Source organism: Hippopotamus amphibius, chromosome 7 (genome assembly GCF_030028045.1).
Source record: "Hippopotamus amphibius kiboko isolate mHipAmp2 chromosome 7, mHipAmp2.hap2, whole genome shotgun sequence".
In the NCBI taxonomy this organism is placed as follows: Eukaryota; Metazoa; Chordata; class Mammalia; order Artiodactyla; family Hippopotamidae; genus Hippopotamus; species Hippopotamus amphibius.
Window position 1 is genome coordinate 47,215,181 of NC_080192.1, and position 21,109 is coordinate 47,236,289.

A 21,109-nucleotide genomic window follows, 5' to 3' on the forward strand; every position below is an offset into this window, starting at 1 on the left:
AAATCCAAAACGCGTACAACTGAATGAGCAGTAAACCTATCTCGCAGAAGGTGACAGCAAGCAAACTTGCCTGCTTTGATCTTAGTGCTGGTGAAAGGAAGAAAAAAAATCTTCTGTGAGAACTTATAACTACAAGCAAGTTCTTATATGAGTTTATGGAGAAGGAAAAAGATGAAAAGGGATGAGAAACATGGAAAACAGATTAAAGGTCTAACGTATGTCTAAATGGAGTTATAAACTCCTCTTTCCAAGATGACCAAGGAAAGAAGGAACAATGGTCATGCCAAAAAGGGCTACTGCCCTATACAGCCTATTCACTGCACTTACTGCACCGGATATGTACCCAAGGACAATGCCATTAAGAAGCTGATCTCTGGAAATATAGAAGAGGCATGAGAGACATTTCTGAGGTAAATGTCTTCAATGTCTATGTGGTTTCCAAACTGTATGTGAAACTACATGGCTGTGTAAGTAGTATCACTGACAACAAAGAAGTCAAGAATCATTCTCATAAAACCCAGAAAATCCATACACCCCATCCTGATTTAGACCTACAGACACTGCCTCATGACCTCTGCCAAAGCCCATGTAAGGAGCTGAATCTTTAAGGACCGAAGAATCTTTAAGGACTGTCCTTTGGGGGGAAAAAAGGAAAAAACCATACTTTTTTAAAAAGTTGTAGAAGGAAAAAGTACGAAAACAATAGGCATTATTCAGAGAGATAAAGGTCAAGCATTTAGCATAATTATTCAAAGACATCCTCTGATCGAGGAAGCCCAAAGAATCCCAAGTTGGATTACAAATAATAAAATAATAAAGTAGAAAAAAAGAACACCTCAATACATTATATAAAACTGCAGAACACCAAAGGAGGAAAAGAAGGCTTGAAAACAGTCAAATAAAAGATATCTACAAAGGAAGGGCACTTATACTTCTCAACAGTAACAACGACAGTCAAAAGACAGGAATAATGGTTTCGATGTAATGAGAAAACTTAGAATTCTACACACAGAGAAATTATCTTTCAAGAATGAGAATGAAATAAAGATATCTTCAGATAACACAAAAAAGCATTTTTTTCACTAAAAGACTTACTAAAGGAAATTCTAAAAGATGTACTTCAGGTAAAAAAAATTTATCTCATACGGAAGGTCTCAAATGCAAAAAAGGGATAATGAGCCAAGAAAATAGCAAATAAATTTAAACAAAGATTGAGTACCTAAAACAACAATTTGTCTAAAAATGTATGTATACAGGAGAGAAATATGCCAAAACTACAACAATGGATGATGGTGTTTCAGGTTGGGAGGAGGACAATCAGAGCATTTTAAGTTACATTATTCAGGAATAAGTTTAAAGATACTGATTTAGACTTTCCCTTAAAAAACAGGACACATTAAAATATACAGATAAAAGCACTAAAAGAATAAAGAATATATTAATTTATAAATAAGCATGCATGTGTACAAGATGTTGTACGGGATGGAAAAGAAAAAAACATGCCTAAATGAAGGCATTACACACAGAACTCAATACAAAAAACTGGAAGAATGGGAGAAAGGGGTAATAGGACAAATAGAAAGACTACAGGCGAAGACAGAAATAAATCTAAATCTACAAGTAATCACAAAAGACTGAAATTCTCCAGTAAAAAAATAAAGATTGTTAATCAGAACAAAAACACAACTCAACTATACCCTATTTACAAAACATAAACCAAAATACAGAACCAATGAAAAGCTAAGGAATGGAAAATACTAATATTCAAAAGGAAGCTAGAATAGCTATATTAATCCAAGAAAACAGTCATCAACAATAATGAAACTATAAGGCTAAAAATGTTTTTACATAGAAAACCTTTTCATAACAATAAAAAGTTCAATTCAACAAAAAGAACAATTCTAAATTTGTAAATACTTAATAACACAGCCTCAAAATAAATAAAATAAAAATTAACACATCTACAACAAGGAGAAATTGACAAACCTACCACTAGGTGAAAGATATTAACATGTCTTTCTCAGTAGAGAAACTGATAGAAAAGTTCCAAAATAAAACCAAACCAAAATCCAAAACAAACCCTAGACAAATGAGGCTTCCCTGGTGTCACGGTGGTTAAGAATCTGCCTGCCAATGCAGGGGACATGGGTTCTATCTCCGGGCGGGGAAGATCCCATATGTCACAGAGCAACTAAGCCCATGCGCCCCTACTACTGAAGCTCTTGCACCTAGAGCCCATGCTTCGCAACAAGAGAAGCCACAGCAACAAGAAGCCAGTACACCACAATGAAGAGTAGCCCCCGCTCGCCACAACTAGAGAAAGCCCGCACAGAGAAACAAAGCCACCCCCAAATAAAATAATAAAAACAACAACAACAAAAACCCTAGACAAACACTAAAGATTTGAACTGAACAATTAATAAGCTCATGGACATATTATATATAGTACTGTAATAAAAAAACTGGAGAATTCACATTCTTTTCAAATGCACATGGAACATTTATGAAAACTAACTACATACTAGGTCTTAAAATTAGTTTCTCAAATTTTAATATTATGGTCTCTGACCATAATGAAATCAACTTATAACTGTATAATAGAACTTTTCATTTTGAAAGTTATATATTTTGAAATTAAGTATACACTTCTAAAAATTCATGGAGTAAATAAGAATTTATTTAAATGAACAAAACCAAGAACATTATATATCAAAACATGTCAGGAAGCAGCTAAGATGGCACTTACAGGCAAATTTAAAGACAAAGAACCCAAATTTAAAAGTTTTTTAAAAGGCCAGCAAAAAAAAACCCCTATAAATTCTGAGAAAGTAGAAAGAAACAATAAACAGAAGGACTTAAAAGGTATGAAAACATTTACAAAAGAGATGATCAACACAGTCAAAAGCTCATTCTTTAAAAGAATGATTAAAATGATAGTCCTCTGAAAAAACTATTCGAGAAAAAGAAAAAACAAACTAAAAAAAATGAAAAGGGAGCAACATTACAGATGCTATAGAGATTCAACTGATGAGGATATTATGGAGGACAATTTTACAGCAAAAAATTTGAATTAAGAATATTTTGAAAAAAATTTAGAAAATACAATCTGTTAAAAATGATTCAAAAAGAAATGAGACTCATACTTTTCTATTTCAAAACTTACTGCTACAAAGCTACCATCATCAAGCATCAAATCAGCAAATGTGGTACTGGCACAAAGGAAAACATGTAGATCAAATGGAACAGAACTGAGAATCCAGAAATAAACCCATACATTTACAGTCAACTGATTTTCAACAAGGATGCCGAGAAAACTCAGTGTGGAAAGAACAGTCTCTTCAACAATTGGTGCTGGGACAACAGGATTTCCAGTTGCAAAATAATGACGTGGGACTTCTACCTCATGTTATACACAAAAATTAACTCAAAATGGATCAAGGACCTGACTTGAAGAGCTAAAAATCATAAAACTCTTAGCAGAGAACATAAATCTTCATGACTTTAGGCAAAAGTTTCTTTCATATGATACCAAAATCACAAGCAACAAGAGAAAAAACAGACAAGCTGGACTTCATCAAAATAAAGCTTTTGTGCTTCAAAGGACACTATGAGAAAGTGAAAGGATAATCCACAGAGTGGAAGAAAACATTTAGAAATCATGTATCTGAAAAGAGTCATATCTGGAATATATAAAGAAATCTTACAACTCAACAATAAAAAGACAATCCACTCAATTTTAAAATGGACAAAAGATTTGAATACACGTTTCTCCAAAGAAGATATACGAATGGCCAAAAAACTGAAAATATACTCAACATCACTAGTCATTAGGAAAATGCAAATCAAAACCACAATAAGATTCTACTTCACACTCACTAAGATAGCTATAATCAAAAACCAACAACAGTAAATGTTGGCAAGGATGTGGAGAAACTGGAACCCTCATACACCGCTTGTGGAACTAAAAAATGGTGTAACTGCATTGGAAGACAGGTAGATCCTAAAAAGGTTAAACATAATAGCACTACCATATGACCCAAGAGGTCCACTCCTACATATATATCCCCCAAAACTGAAAACATATGCACATACAAAACTTGTACATGAAGGTTCACAACAGCATTATTTATAATAGCCCAAAAATGGAAACAATGCAAATGTGCATCAACTGATTAACGTATAAACAAAACGTGGTATATAAACAAAATGGAATTATATTCCACCATAAAAAGAAATGAAGTGCTAACACTAGCTACAACATGAATGACCTCTGAAAACATCACACTAAGTGAAAGATGCCAGGCAAAAAATGCCATTTATGACTCCATTTATAGGAAATGCCCAGAACAGAAAACAGAAAGCAGATTATTGGTTGTCAGGGGATGAGGGAAGGGAGAAAGGAGAGTGACTGCTAATGGGTATGGGGTTTCTTTTGGGGATGATAAAAACATTCTGGAAATAGATAGTGATGATGGTTATAAAACTTTGTGATTATTCTTTAAAAAAAACACTGAATTTCATACTTTAAGGGGTGAATTTACAGCATGTAAATTATATGTCAATTTTAAAAAGACAAATCAATGGACCATTTAAAAGAAAGAGAGAACCTGAATAGATGAATAATCATTAAAGAAACTAAACAGCCACAGTTTAAAATCTTTCCACTAAAAAAGTATCAAGCCCAGATTTTCTTATAGGTAAGGCCTACCAAATAGTCAAGGAACAACAAATAACTACAACCTTAAACAAATCCTTCTACAGAACAGTAAAAAGTTTCACTTTCTAAATCATATCAAGGACTTCCTAGGTGGCAGAGTGGTTAAGAATCTGCCTGCCAACGCAGGGGACACAGGTTTGATCTCTGCTCCAGGAAGATCCCACATGCCGAGTAACAACTAAGCCCATGCGCCACAACTACTGAGCAGGCACCTAGAGCCAGTGCTCCACAACAAGAGAAGACACCACAATGAGGTACCCGCACACCACAATAAAGAGTAGCCCCCGATCGCCGCAACTAGAGAAAGCCCGTGTGCAGCAAAGAAGACCCAACGCAGCCAATAAGTAAATTAATTAATTAAAAATAAATAAATAAATAAATCATATCAAAATCCAAACAGGACAAAAGGTGCCAAGACCACTCAGTGGGGGAAGATACAGTCTTTGCAACAAAGGGTACTGGGAAAACTGGATATCCACATGCAAAAGAATTAACTTGGACCCTTACCTTACACAATATGTAGAAATTAACTCAAGATGGATTAAAGACCTAAACATAAGGCCTAAAATTATAAAATTCTTAGAAGAAAACATAAAAAAAGCTTCATGACATTGCATTTGGCAAGGATTTCCTGGCTATAACATCAAAGCCACAGGCAACAAAAGTAAAAACAGATAAACTGGACTATATCAAAATTTAAAACTTCTGTGCATCAAAGGAAACAACAGAATGAAAAGGTAGCCTATGGAATGGGAGAAGATCCTTGCAAATTATCTCTCTGATAAGGGGTTAATATCGAGGCTACATAAAGAACTCCCACAACTCAGCATAACAAAAACAAAAAAACCAATGACCCAATTAAAACATGAGCAAAGGACTTGATTAGACATTTCTCCAAAGAAAATATATTAATGGCCAACAATCACATGAAAAAGATATTTGACACCACTAGTCTTCAGGGAAATGCAAATCAAAACTATAATGAGCTATTACCTCACACCCATTAGCATGGCTACTATCAAAAAAACCCCAGAAAACTGGGGGCGGGGGGGGGGGGGCGCAGGGGGGCGGCCAGAAAATAAGTGTTGGCAAGGATTTGGAGAAATTGGAACCCTTGTGCGTTGCTGGTGGAAGGCAAATGGTACAGGTGCTGTGAAAAACAGGAAGATGGGTCCTCAAAAAATTAAAAATGAAATGACCATATGATCCAGCAATACCACTTCCGGGTATATATCCAAAAGAACTGAAAGCAGAGTCTCGAAGAGATATTTGCGCGTCCAAGTTCGTAGCAGCATTATCCAGAATAGTCAAAAAAGGTGAAAGCAGCATAACTTTCCATTCACAGAAGAATGGATAATAAAATGTTTTATACATACAGTGGTATATTATTCAGCCTTAAAAAGGAAATTCTGACACATGCTACAACATGGATGAACTCTGAGGACAGGAGGCTAAGTGAAATAAGCCAGGCACAAAAAAAATACTGTATGGTTTCACTTATAAGAGAGTTAACTAGAGGGTTTCCTAGGTGGCGCAGTGGTTAAGAATCTACCTGCCAATGCAGGGGACACGGGTTCGATCCCTGCTCCAGGAAGATCCCATATACCGAGGAGCAACTAAGCCTGTGTGCCACAACTATTGAGCCTGTGCTTTAGAGCCTGTAAGCCACAACTATTGAGCCCATGTGCTGCAACTACTGAAGCCCACATGCCTAGAGCCCATGCTCCGCAATGAGAAGCCACGGCAATGAGGAGCCCGCGCATCACAACGAGGAGTAGCCCCCACTCACTGCAACTAAAGAAAGCCCGCGCACAGCAAAAAAGACCCAACACAGTCAATTAAAAAAAAAAAAAAAAAGAGGTAACTAGAGCAGTCAGACCTATAAAAACAAAACGTAGAATGGTGGTTGTCAGGGGACATGGGGAGGGGGAAATGTGGAAGAGTCGTTTAATGGGTATAGAGTTTCAGTTTTGCAAAAAGTTCTGCAGGCTGGTTGAACAACAGTGTGACTATACTTAACACTATTTCAAAATGATTAAGAATGCAAATTTTATGTTGGGTGTATTTTACTATAGTTTAAAAATAATTTTAATCATTAAAAAACAAGAGACTTTTAAAAAATCCAACCAGGACAATATGAAAAAAGAAAATTACAGGCTCATCTGAATCATGCACATTGACGTAAAAAAAAAAAAAGCAATCCTACACAAAACATAAGCAAATCAATCCAGCAATTTACAAACAAAAAGATAATCCAGCATGACTAAATTGGGTTTATCCCAGGGATGCTTAGTTAGCCTAATTTGAAAATCAAGGTAACTGACCGCATTAACAGGTTAAGGGGGAGAAAAAATTGATCATCTCGAGTCACAGAAAAGCCTTTCAATACAGCTTAACATCTATTCATGATTTAAAACAATCAAAACACAACCCTTAACAAGGTAAGAATGAAACCTCCTTAATTTGATAAAGGAGGGTTTTTTCCTCTTTAAAAAACAAAAAACCTACGAGTGTAATCTTATTTTTTTAATTTTATTGAAATACAGTCAACTTACAATGTTGTGTTAATTTCTGCTTGTACAGTAAAGTGATTCAGTTATATTCTTTTTCATATTCTCTTCCATTATGGTTTACCCCAGGATACTGAATATAGTTTCCTGTGCTGTATATACAGCAGGACCTTGCTGTTTATCCATCTTATATATAAAAGTTTGCATCTGCTAATCCCAAACTCCCAATCCTTCCTTTCTACCCCACCTCCTGCAATCACGTCTGTCCTCTGTATCTGCGAAGCTATTTCATAGCTATGTTCATTTGTGTCGTATTTTAGATTCCATATATAAGTGATATCGTATGGTATTTGTCTTTTTCTTGCTGACTTACTTTGCTTAGTATGATAATCTCTAGGTCCATCCATGTTGAAGCAAATGGCAATATTTCGTTGTTTTTAATGGCTGAGTAACACTCCATTGTGTGTCCATGTGTCTGTGTGTGTGTGTGTGTATGCACACGACATCTTTATCCATTCATCTGTCAATGGACATTTAGATTGTTTCCATGTCTTGGCTACTGTAAATAGTGCTGCTATAAACACAGAGGTGCATGTATCTTTTTAAATCATAGCTTTGTCTGGGCATATGCCCAGGAGTGGGATTGTTAGATCATCTGGCAACGCTAGTTTTCATTTTTTGAGGAACCTCCATAGTGTTTTCCATAGTTGCTATACCAATTTACATTCCCACCAACAGTGGATGAGGGTTCCCTTTTCTCCAAACCCTCTCCAGCATTTATTATTTGTAGACTTTTTAATTATGGCCATTCTAACTGGTGTGAGGTGGCACCTCACTGTAGTTTTGATTTGCATTTCTCTAATAATTAGCAATGATGAGCATCTTTCATGTGCCTACTGGCCATGTGCATGTCTTCTTTGGAGAAATGTCTACCTAGGTCTTCTGCTCAGTTTTTGATTGGGTTGTTTTTTTTTTATTGGATCTACAAGTGTAATTTTAAATGGTAACATCTGAAAGCATTTCCTTTCAGATCAGAAATAAGACAGGAAACAAAACCATGAGTATCTGAAGATATCTCAGAAAGTACAATAATAATTCAGAGGTAGACAAATAGACCAAAGATATAGAAGAGAGAGTACAGAAATGAAACCACCCATATATGAAAACTTGACTTATGAAATAAGAGAATTTTGCATATCAGAAAGGAAATGAAGAACTATTTCAATAAACAGTGCTAGCATAACCAATTATTCACACAGAATCAATTCATAACCCACACTCTTACAAAAATCAATTATTGAGAGATTTAAGAATTAAATGGAAAAGGCATAACTATAAAGCTTTTAATTGATAGAGAAGAATATCTTTATGACCTCTGGATAGGAAAAGATTAAGGTAAACTATAAAGGAAAAAACCCATATATTTGACTATATTAAAGTTAAGGACTATTATAAGGTATATATGTAAACCGATTATATTCTGTTGTGTTTGCAGGGGAAGGGGTACCAGTTATAGAGAATGTCATCAAAAGTTGTCAACGTACACAAGAAAAATTTCAACTAACCAAGTGAATTCAAAGATCAAATACAGTAAAACCTTGGATTGCGAGTAACTTGTTCTGCAAGTGTTCCGCAAGACGAGCAAACATTTCTAATAAATTTTAACTTGATAAATGAGTGATGTCTTGCAATACGAGTAGTACGTGATGCCGTATGTCACATGATCACAACTGAGCCAATGGAGCTGACCACCAACGAACTGATGGATCTGCATCGCGAGCAATAGCAAGAGGTCATGGAGGAGATCTCGACGGGCAGAGGAGGAGGAGAAAAAGGTGGAGGAATCCCTCACCACAAATGAGGTTAGGGAGATGTGTAAAATGTGGGAAACAGTGCAAAATTTTGTAGAAAAGCACCACCTGAATAAGGCTGTAGCAGTGCAAGCAATGAATCTGTTTAACGACAATGCAACGTCACATTTCTGCGAAATTCTCAAAAGGAGGCAAAAGCAAGTGCCATTAGATAGGTTCCTTGTTAAAGTTGCACAAAAAGAAAAAGATTCCATTGAGCCAACAGACAGCAGTGATTCCATCAGTGATACTGAAAGCCGTCCTACACAATAACCTTCCTCTCTTGTCTCCCTCACACCAGCCATGAAGGTTTTAAAAGGTAAGTGCAGGTTAATTTATTTTGCTTTATATTTTGTATTTTCTTTATTATTTTGTATTATATTACAGTATTGTAATCATTTTTATATGAGTATTTTTGGGTTGTGGAACGAATCATCTGAGTTTCCATTATTTCTTATGGGCAAATTTGCTTTGATATACAAGTGCTTTGGATTACAAGCGTGTTTCCAGAATGAATTATGCTCGCAAACCAAGGTTTTACTGTATTTTAATCTTTTAATTTCTCTCCATTATTTTATAAATAATTCAATCAAAGAGCAATCATGTCAAAACAAGTAGACCATTGAAAAAAATTATACAATGCTAATGTAATACAGAACTGTCAATGTTCCAACTACTTCGCATCTTAAATATATTACACATTTATGCCCTCACTTAAGATCAACATGTTATTGTAGGGCCTTGGAAACAAGGATTAAAAAACAAACAAACAAAAAAACACTCTCATGGTTCAGTAAGTGTCTCTATCAACATTTGTGTCTGTATCTCACTGCAAATATTAGCAATGATACTTATGGTAAAATCTAAATAGTGTCTCAGGTAAATGGGATGTTACTCTGACCTTTCCCACTGCTCCTTGAATCAATTTTTTACCAAATTCCAGGACCTATTTTCAGATGCCTTAGGTAAGAAACACTTAATATATTAAGATAAGATTTCCCTTGGAGAAATAGTAAGGACTTTAAAAAAAGAAGAACTGGAGTAAACAGACAACATATTCTTAGGGCTTCCAAATAATTCTAAAATTAAAAATGCAAAAGAAATAAGCACAATTACAAGGAACACCTCATGCACTTGGGAAACTATTAACACTGTATATATAACTGAAAGGGATGAGATGGAAAGAACATTTATCCCAAGATAAATTTTTTTAATAATATGAAGGCATATGTCCATCAAGCAAAATAAATCCATTCCCATTTTATCCACCATGGAAAACATTTTTCCCTTTACCCAAAACACACACACACTTATATATACAAGGTAAACACTTTCAACCTAAACTGTAAGCCTCTGGCTCAGATGAAAACAAAACAATTTTAATCACACACAAGCTCCAGCACTCAGACTTGTAGTTTCTACATGCTGCCCACACAGCACTTTGCGAGCATGTGATTAGGAGGAATGATGCACAATCACACCACATTCCTTCCCTCAGCTCACACATCAAGAACTTGCCCTCTCAGCTGCATTCTTCTCCAAACAGCCATGGTCACCTTAGCAACCCTATGCTCCTAATATGGACAGCTGCTCCATTTAAAGTCAGCCCTTCTTGGCAGGGAAAATGCTTGTTCTTCAAATTGGGGGAGAGAGAAGAGGTTTTCCTTTCAATACACATTGCAGGGGTTAATTTAACTTGATCAGCACTTTTGTTCTGTGGCTGCAATTTGTGTCAAGTTTCAACCCATTTAGAGGTTTTTTTTTTTTTTTTTTTTTTTAATTCTAAAAGCAAATGGCTAAAAAATAAAATCAAGGCAGCTCTGAACATGAAACAAAAGTGTATCTGAAATAACTGTATTCTTTTATAAAATGATAAAGCTATCCACATTTTTGAAAGTTAAAATTTACTTAAATTGAACTGTAATATCTGAAATCTTAATATACAATAAGAAATCACTCAGAGCCTATTTTTGAACAACAAAAACACTGCTAAGCTTTAACTCCAATCTATTTAATAGACTATAAGCCGATCTGTATCCCTTTATCCCACCACCTACATGTGAAATCTTTCCACAGGCTCAAAAGTAAACCAGGTACTGAAACCAAATGATTAGTATTTCTGAGGACCCTCCAGACCTAGAATAGCACTGGATTACTCAAAACCAATCTTAATCTGTGCTTGTACCACTAAAGCTGGGACTGAAACCAAAGTAAGTTTTGCAGGATAAAAAATACAGGTTTATAATACAGTTTGCCTGATTTTCATACTACAAACAAATTACTTGGGGGGAAGGGATTACCATATTCTGAAATGTGAGATCAAATTGTTCATTCCATACACACTCGATAAAATTAAACACCTAATTTTTAAGTATAGTAAACAGGCATGTTCAAAACTAAAAAATTTAAATTTATGGCATTTGTTCTAGGTTGGAAAATTTATGAAATAATTTTCTCTATGACTGGTTGACAAAATCCATATTAATTTATTAAGTGCTGTGAATGTGAATGTTAAGTGAATACCATCTACATTATTTATTGGTTATATTTTTGTTTGTATATGTGTGTTTTTTAAACTTCTCAGGCTATGAGGTTCTTTTTGGTTAGAAACACTTCTTCCATGTTAAAACTATCCTTGTAATTACATCTTCTATATAGAGCAAAATATCCATTGATAGGTGGCAGTGTAGATTAGTAAAAAGAAACGAAAGCTAATTCCATTACTGGTTTCCTCACAATAATACTATCTGTCCTACTTATGTGTTAACAAAGTAGAAATAATGAAATTATTATGCCATACAAAATATTCAAAATTTTAAGAAACCAGAGAAAGGGGCTATGTTAGCAGATGTCTAATTCTCTGAACTGTTATTTTTAAAAAGAGTTGGGAGGAGTATTCAACAATGCATGGGACACAAATCAATATCAATTTCAAGAGGTTCCAGTCTCCCCACCACAGATTTTACAAATACTTAAGTGTTGACATATAAATAACTACTTCTTTCAAAAAGCCTCAACATTGGCTTTTAGCAGATGTGAATTCCCTTACCCTTTTCTATTCCACTACTGAATCAGTTCCACATTTTCTCCTCATCTAAGTGCCCCTAGGATCCTCCTCCCACAAAAAGAAACTGCTCCCAGAATGTACCTGGTTAGCTTTTTCGGACCTGATAGAAGCCCCTCCCTGATCTGATCAGTGCCTTCATTATCCTCCTTAACGTAATGCCAGGGCCCACCTTATCCTCGCCTAGGAGTTTCTCCCTCTCCCCTCTTCGTGACTACCAGACACAAACTTGGAGGCTGTAAAGTTCCCACTTTTTGACAATTTCTAGTTAGGGGATCCTGATACTGTGCTTACCATACATGAAATTGTCTTTCTGCATCCCAAACTTAGAATCTTGCATTTGTACTGTTCTTACTCTGTGTTAGATTCAGTGATGGGAATTCACAGAACATGACTCTGCTTCAATAAAGTAATAGAAGAAACTAAGATGAACATTCACACATAATTTAATGGAGAAATTAATTAACAAGTAATAGATAATGGGAAGGTTCTATAATTACTGGTATTATCTTTCACTATTAGGCTTTTGCCAGCTAACACTGAGACCAACGCATTTTAATATACTATTTCTATAAGAAAAATATATGTTTTTGTTAGGCCCTACAATTCTTTTCTTTGACTGTTCTAACAGACTCCTAGATAGACAGCCTTCTAAACATATGTTTATATTTCCTCTAACCTTCCACGAATGCGATTCAAGAATGTGATCTAATTCGCATTCTTCAATTTCAATTCTAATATAAAGAAATGAGCACAAACTGACCTTCTTAAATGCTCATTTTATGTGCCTTATACATTTACGAAATTTTACATTTAATAGCTTCATTTTAATAAACAATCTGAAATGCAATGTACCAGTTAGACAAAACAAATTAGATGAACACTCAGCAACATGGCCAGATCTTAGAAAAAAATAAGAGGAGGGTGGAGGGGACTATAAGAATTAGATTAAGACCTAATGTATAATTAAAATACAGGCACATAAAATAATAAAACCTTTTATAAGATATAAACAAAAGGACACACCACATTTAAATGTCACTTATATAGGGACTAGTTACAAAAGAAAAAGGAAGAACGGTCCTTTAATGAACCAATGATAAATGGGTATGACACAAACTGAGGAATATCATTAACTCAATACTCCTGTACTTGAGGTTAAAAACTGGTACTTCAATATTGGAGAAGATAATCACGTAACTGTTTGGATACCTGGCCTTTCTCCCCTCTATGGAATTCTTATTGCTTTATTTAAATCCATGGCTGTCTGTGGGTCCTTATTATCACCCTGACACATCAGGACAGGTTCCCATTTGATTACAGTAGTATTTTGTAAGGATTACTTTTTCTTCAACTCTCAGCTTGATATTTTTAAATGGCACTCCAAAACAAGGTACAATAGCCAGTATAAAAAGGTACATATTTTTGTGCATTTTAAATTCTGCACGCACCTAAATTAAGTTGTGTCTCATAAGCAGCAACATACCTTTTGAGATATAATTGTGGACTAGTTAACATGAAATTCTCTGCATTTCTTTACTCCTTTGTCTTTGAACTGTCAATAGTGGATAGCAGAAGTTACACCTGTATTACAGGACTATGGTAGGGTTAAGGTGAATTCCCCAGCTTAGCAATAGTGGAGAGCTAGAGCTGTCACCCACCCTCAGTCTAAAGGGTAAAGGCACATGTGGTTATTAGGACCTAGGAGAGTAGTGGCAGGAGAAGGCTTCCTGACAGAGGCGACAACAGCAGCAACCACCAGCACCACCAACTGTTACTTCAGACAAAGCCATCCTCTTTCATAATAAACAAAGTTGCCCAATATTTTAAACAATAATTTTTTAAACTGTGATAAAATATACATACCATAAAATTTACCATTTCAACCATTTTTAAGTGTAGGGTTACCAATAGTTTGTCATTGTCCTTTTAATACCTTTAACTGTGTAGCAGGGTGATACTTTATAAAGGTGAATAATCTTTTTTAGATTATTTTCTACTCTAAAAATATTATGAAAGCATCAGGATATGAACAAAAATACATATTTATTGAACACGTATAGGGGAACCCTAAGGGTACAGACAACATAATTCATCATCATTGTATCATACATTGTACTGATGTCTGAGATTTAAATCTCATTTGCCAAAAGAAGAGTGACAAAGATATAAAAGATCAAGTTCACTAAGATTAAGTTCTTTGAAGTTTCTGTTTTTACTTTAAGCACTGTGGTCCAGGAAAAGAAGGATCTGGATTTCTCCTGCAGTACTGCCTTTGAGTAGTCCCTGGGAGATCAAGACAGTGCTATACACAGGTTCTAAGACCCCCCCCTCCCTCAACCCCCTATAAGTAGAAGAAAAAAATAGGGGAAAAGAGTTTCACAAGAAACTTCAAAATGAAAACTTGGTAATTTGCTCTCCCTTCCTCCTTATCAGCTAGTGGGTACCCTTTATTTCACCCCTTTATTTTCAGTTATCAGGATAAAAACTGACTTCATTAACTAAATCTGTGAGTTTCAAAAACAGGTGGAAAAGATGTGTTTGAGGGTACATGTTCCCCTCAGGACATAGGATACTGAAAAAGGAGAAAAAATGAGAAAGTTATTGATCTGAATAATTCATTTTATAAGCATTTCCAGTTGACAGATTGAATTACTCCATAGTGATCACTACTACCTGTGCCAAAAATTCCTGAGAAAACTTAACCAAAGTAAGTTCTTAATGCTGCCAAGCAACTGGCATAGGATAAGCACACCGATAAGGAAATTTCACTGTCTACTCACTTGAACACTTCATCCTCCAGAAGTCTAAAGGGAATAACAATGTACATCAATGATGATTTAAAATCCATTGTAAAGGTGATCATTCAAGATTTTTTTTAATACTAGATGTTAATCTTTTATTATCTACCTGGTAGGAAGCATTACGCTTTTTAAACTAAATATAGAAGTTATACAATTTCCATACATGGAAGCACTGCTAAATAATCTCCTCTAACTTAAAGCCCCTAAAAGAGCTTCTACGAATCCACTACTCCCTAATGTCATTTAGATACTATTACCCACTGAGGTAAAAGGAGAATGGGGCCCAACGAAAGAAAAGAATTTTTTTCTCAGAATGGACAAACCCACCCCTAAAGATGCTAGGAATAAGCTCTGACTATGAAAAGCAGTATTTGAGTTTCAAGGTGACTGCTTTAATCACACCCTTTTAATCCTAACTTCAAATAAGATGACTTATGTCTTGTTAGCAAATTCTAAGGTAGTAAAGGAGTAGCTAACAAACTTGTGAGAATCTTGTAATAATCAAGAAATGAAATAAGTATGGGAAAAGGATTTAAAAAAAAAGCTAAAGCAATTAAGCCTATATTCAACTATATTTTGTTTTATTACTATATTAACAATGTCTTACCTTGCGGAATTCTCTTCTGAGAAAAATAGATACAATTTTGTCCCTAAAAAAATTTCAGGTAGAAAAGTTGAAATGTTAGTTTCAAACAGAAAGCCTTTTGAAAATGAAAAGTTACAAAATGCTAGCATAGTATGGAGGGTTGAGTCAACCAGCATCATCATCACTGGTCCACACAAGGCTCCAGGACTATTGCTTTTATGTTTTTTATTCCATTTATCCCAATTCTCCACTCCCATTCCCTTTCCCCATAAGCAAGCATTCTAATGTACCTGTAATCATTCAGTTAATACTTTAAACAAAAACAAACAAAAAACGCTAGCACAGTACATTTGGATTATTATGACATTTGGTATTAACAAAGCTTAAGAGAGATTAAGTCTCAAATAATAAAAGTATGTTATTATCTTCATTAAAATATTTATTATAAAATTTATTATTGTATTATAAAAATACTTATTCCACTATCAAATCATCTTTGCTAAGTACATAATAACGAGTGGCATATTTTTATATTCTAAGACATCAGTACTTGATTGGGTTTTACTCTCACCAAGATTTGATATTCTGAAGGGTACTTTTTTTTTTTTTAGCTATAAACTACCTGTCACAAAATTCATCCCTTTACGAAGGGGAAGCTGGGATGAAGTGAGAGAGTAGCATAGACATAGATACACTACCAAATGTAAAATAGATAGCTAGTGGGAAGTTGCTGTATAACAAAGGGAGATCAACTCGATGATGGGTGATGCTTTAGAGGGTCAGGACAGGGAGGGTGGGAGGGAGTCAAGGGAGGGAGGGAATATGGGGATATACGTATAAATACAGCTGATTCACTTTGGTGTACCTCAAAAGCTGGTACAAGAGTGTAAAGCAATTATATTCCAATAAAGAGCTAAAAAAAAAATTCATCCCTTTAATGTGCAAAATTCAGTGGTTTTTACTATATTCATAAAGTTACACAACCATCATCACCACCTAATTCTAGAACATTTTCATCATTCCAATAAGAAACCCTGTTCTGAAGGGTATTTTTATTCTCGGGAAGAAACATCTTAACAAATTTAATTTTAAATTTTAAAAGATATACAAGAAGCATACTCTTTACAACATTATGATCATAATTTGTTTTTTTTTTAAATGTGTAGAACAAAGACCAGAGGGAAAACAAATATTCAAAAATTTTAAGGGCGGCTGTATTAGGATAGCAGTATTATAGTGACTTTTTCATATATTTCCTCAAAGTTAAAATTTTATAATATTGCCTTTATAGTTCTTAAAAAGGTAAAGCTAAGACATAAATTTTCTAGAGCTATATGCTAGAATTTGTACTACAACCCAAAGTAAAAACAGAAATACAAGTTGACACTTTTTCAAAAGTCCACTACATTTTTTATTAAATGTTTCTCAAAGTAGATAAAGTTAGTATAAAGTTAAAAAAAATCTGGCCACACTTACTAATCTGGTTGAAAAGCCACAGCTGCATCTTACTTTATGACAAATTGACTGTTTCATCACTTTTACATCTGGGCATCTACTTCTTAACGGGCATTTCTGAAATAAAGATATAGTAATTAAGAACATATAACAAAAATATAAAATCTTTAAGGACAATTATCTAAATATTAGTGACTAGAGGGAACTATCAAAACGGTTCTTAAGCAACCTTCTAATAAAAAAACATTAACAGGGCTGAGGATGAGGTGGGAGGGACCAGAATTATACAGTTATGTTACACATACTGAGTCTAAAAATCTACAAGCTCTTCAGTCCTCAATCCCTTTCACCCATCAGAGTTTTGCAATTCATAAGGATGCCACTTACAGACGGGAAAAAGAGAAAAGGAAGATACTGAAAAGGAACCCTAAAATTGCACATCTGGCTTTTGGCTTTGGTTTGGGTTTTTTGGCCATGCTCTGCAGCTTGTGGGATCTTAGTTCCCCAATCAGGGATGGAACCCAGGCCCAGGGTAGTGAAAGTACTGAGTCCTAACCACTGGACCCCCAGGGAAGTCCCTAAATTTGCACACTTGAAAACAATAAGTTAATTGCTTATTTATTATGCTTGTCTATTTCCCCCTCATATCTATACAAATCTAAGCTCCAGAAGAGATTTTTTTCTGTCTTATTTACTGGTATCTCTCGAGCACCTAAGACAACGACTGCCATGCTGTAAGTGCTCAGTAAATACTCATTGAAAGAATGAATAAATTTATGAATAATTTAATGTTAAATCGATGAAATATTTAACCTGACAGTATGTCAAAATGGCAAGGTCTCAAAATGCCATTTCTTCCACACATACACCATTAATGTTAATGACAACTATATCACCAGTATTGTTTCTTTTCTCCAACAAAGCCCATAATTAAATGACAATCAAGACATGGTCCCCAAGCTTCAAGGAACAGAATAAAAGGCATCTATCACCTTGTAATTTTATTAGTGCAACCTCCGGGAAAGACTCCTAGAAGGGGAATTGCTGGATGTGTGATTTTCCTAAATGGTGCCAAATGGTGTGGGTGAGGGAGGGTCTTTTTCGAACATGTATGTTCTTTGAGGAGACAGCTAAGAATATAAGAAAAAACCTTTTATAAGGAGTGAAAAGTTGGCTGATCTCAAGAATAACCCTGAAGGAACCCAGCACTACCTCCTATTTCCCATCCTGTCACTGAGTTAATATTTCACAAAATGCTGCTCTTTTAGTAAAAAAAAATTGGGGGGGAATACAAATATTATTACAGAATTGCTTTTCTTCATTTTAACAAGCAGTAGAAGAATAAACCAAAATCATTTTTAAATGGTTATCTATAGAGAAAAGAGAAAGCAGGTTGAAAAGGACAGGGATGGAGGTTAGACTTCTCAGAATATATCTTGTTTCACAGTTTTTACTTCGAAGACATGTTTTAAAGTCAAATGAACACCAAGCGATAATGACATTTTGAACATCAAAATGATAATAACTACCGTCGACTGAAACCTTAAATGTATTTTTAAAAAATCCACCATCATCTTTGGTAGTCACTAGAGCAAGAACTAATTACCCTAAAAATTGATAATGGAAAAGAATCAAGGATTTATCCTGTCTTTCTTATATGAAAGGTACCCCAGAGTAACCACAGGCAGTCAACAAGTGAAAGCCCTCTTTCATAGGATTCCAAATAATAAATGTAGAAGGAATGACAGAATTAGAAAATACCCATTTTATAATCGCCAATGAAATAATAAATCTAAGAACTGATCAATGGTTGCTTAAACCATTAGATAAAAGGTTGATAGGAAACTTTATAATGGATAAATCAGGCCAAAAAGACTGAACCCAGTGATTAACCTTAACATCATGAAAAATGGATCAACCAGACTTTATGTGCAGAAGTATTCATCACTATTCATTATTTATCCTGGGGGCTCCAATTTCAAAAGACATCCATAATATTACCACTTTTACCACCTCCACTCTTACGACGGTCCACACCACCTTATTTCTCATCTGCATTAGTGTAAAAGTTCTCCATCTGATCTCCTAGCTTCTTCCCTTGCTCACCTCAACAAGTCAGTCAGATTAGTCCTTTTCAAAAGAAAATAGATCATGTCACTCTTCTGCTCAAACCTTCTAATTGAGTCCATCTCACCGGTTTAAAAGCCAAAATCCTGACAAAGACCATAAGGACCATGATCTGATATTTCCCTTCTCCAACTCTCAGACCTTATCTCCTACTACTCTCCCTCTTGTTCACTCCATTCTAGGCACACTGGCCTCTTTCCTTAAACACATCAAGCATGTTCTCACCTCAGTGCCTCAGGACTTCTATTAATTCCTCCTTCACTTCCTTTAGGACCTGGTTTTTAGAAGTTATCTCATTAAAGAGATACACCCTGGTACCCCAAGCAAGCCCAAAATATCTGTCTCGGCTTTCCTTATCTGGCAGAGAATGTGTAAGGAGAAGTCAGTCATAAATTTTGGAGACGATAATCATTTGAAACACAAATGTAATTAATTTTCATATCTTTGTATCTAAACACCTATGAAGTTATACTGTCCCCCTTTTAAAAGATTCTTATGGTCCCGACTTCAAAGAATTAATGAAGACAAAGTTGCCATAGCGTGGGCAGCTTTTTTCTTCAGCTTTTGTTTTGTTTTTAAATCATCTGTACCATAACCTTAGAAAGAAGTAGTAAAAGATTTGAATTGTATGAGTCCCATTAAAAAACAACTAGCAAAATAAATGGCATTCCCTTTCCTCCTACTCCTTTACGGATTTGTTTGAGATTATACTATAAAATTACAAGTAATCTCAGGAAAACTTTAACTACTTTCAAATTTATCTGCTACCTTTAGGCACCATGACCACCAGAAAGAATCAAAAGAACTCACTAACTCTAACATGACTAGACTAGCTATGACATGGTAGGGATGTCTGAACTTAATCATTTTTCTTTAAATAAACAAACTCCCCCTGAGCTAAGGCCTACTCTGCCTTTTAAACATCCTGTGTGTGGCTGGCAAGCTTCAGGGTCTTAAGAGAGATAGCCAGGGGACAGAGAAAACAGCAAGCATGACTCAGTGATCATATTTAATAGTCTCTGAAGACCAAAACAAAGACACCAGTTCTGGCAAGAGTTCTCTAGAATTACCCCAAAACTGACTTATCCACATACCTTTCATCTGAACAATCTATTTTCACTTAGTTTAAGGCTCACAAAGCATTTGTTATGTGCCTATCAGACCTTACGTACAAAAATAAACCAAAAGTATAATGAAAACAATCAGCTGGGGTTCTAAGAGTTGGATGATGAATCTAATGGTAAAATCTGCTTTGTTTGGGGAGGGAGGTGAAGAGAACTCTTGAATATTGTTGTGCAGAAATGCCCCCACTCATTTGGAAATCAAACTTCAGCAAGTTTAATCGCTTCAAAAAAGGCTAGTGGTATTAAAGCAACCTTTATTGAGCAACTTCTGTGTGCCAGATATTTACATTAGCTTGCTTAATTCTCAGAACTTCCCTATAGGAAAGGTATTAACAAAACACAGTGGGGAAATAACTTGTCCAAACCAGAAAGAGACCACTCCAGAATGCAAAATCTCAGTTTTTCTTTTTCACTGTTATAATCTGCAGTAAACTAGAATAAAATTATTAGCCACAAATACCACATTTGCCCCATAGGAGTAACATGTAAATCCAGGCTGTTCATTTGAGAAATCTGTTCCATTCTTCCAAAGTTGCTTTAAATAAGAGGACAAAAGAGGAAGGTTCACTGTTATACATTAATAAGAAATATGTAGCATTAGGGATGAATATGCTACACTTAGAAGAATATGCTACACTTAGCTCTAAGGGAACTGAGTGAGAGTAAGTGAGGCATAGCACAGCTCACTAATTAGTATTCACTCATAATGATTAACCTGAATCACCTCTAAGTGACTGATGGCTATTCCACATGGCTTTGAGAAGTCAGGGAAGAAATGCCAAGATTTAACAGAGTGAACAACATAGATATTTACCAAAACAGCTTCTGGATGTCTGAAATACTTCTATCTCTCTCTCTCCTGATATACAGAT

At 35.1% G+C, this 21,109-nt stretch overlaps 1 protein-coding gene across 7 annotated transcripts in view; it reads right to left on the minus strand.

Annotated features, from left to right (window-relative positions):
* Nucleotides 1-21,109, minus strand: part of FRS2 (fibroblast growth factor receptor substrate 2) — a 116,823-nt gene that overhangs the window by 50,729 nt on the left and 44,985 nt on the right. For 4 of the 7 annotated variants that reach the window (XR_009054559.1, XM_057740516.1, XM_057740509.1 and 1 more), the window contains 2 exons: nucleotides 17,008-17,103; nucleotides 15,553-15,595 (listed from right to left, as the gene is read on the minus strand). The exons of 1 other annotated variant lie outside the window; for it this stretch is intronic. The gene's annotated coding sequence lies outside the window, so the exon portion shown is untranslated. Of the gene's footprint in view, nucleotides 1-12,435; nucleotides 12,541-15,552; nucleotides 15,596-17,007; nucleotides 17,104-21,109 lie in introns of all 7 variants that reach the window. 2 more of the 7 variants (XM_057740512.1, XM_057740513.1) reach the window with 2 other exon arrangements.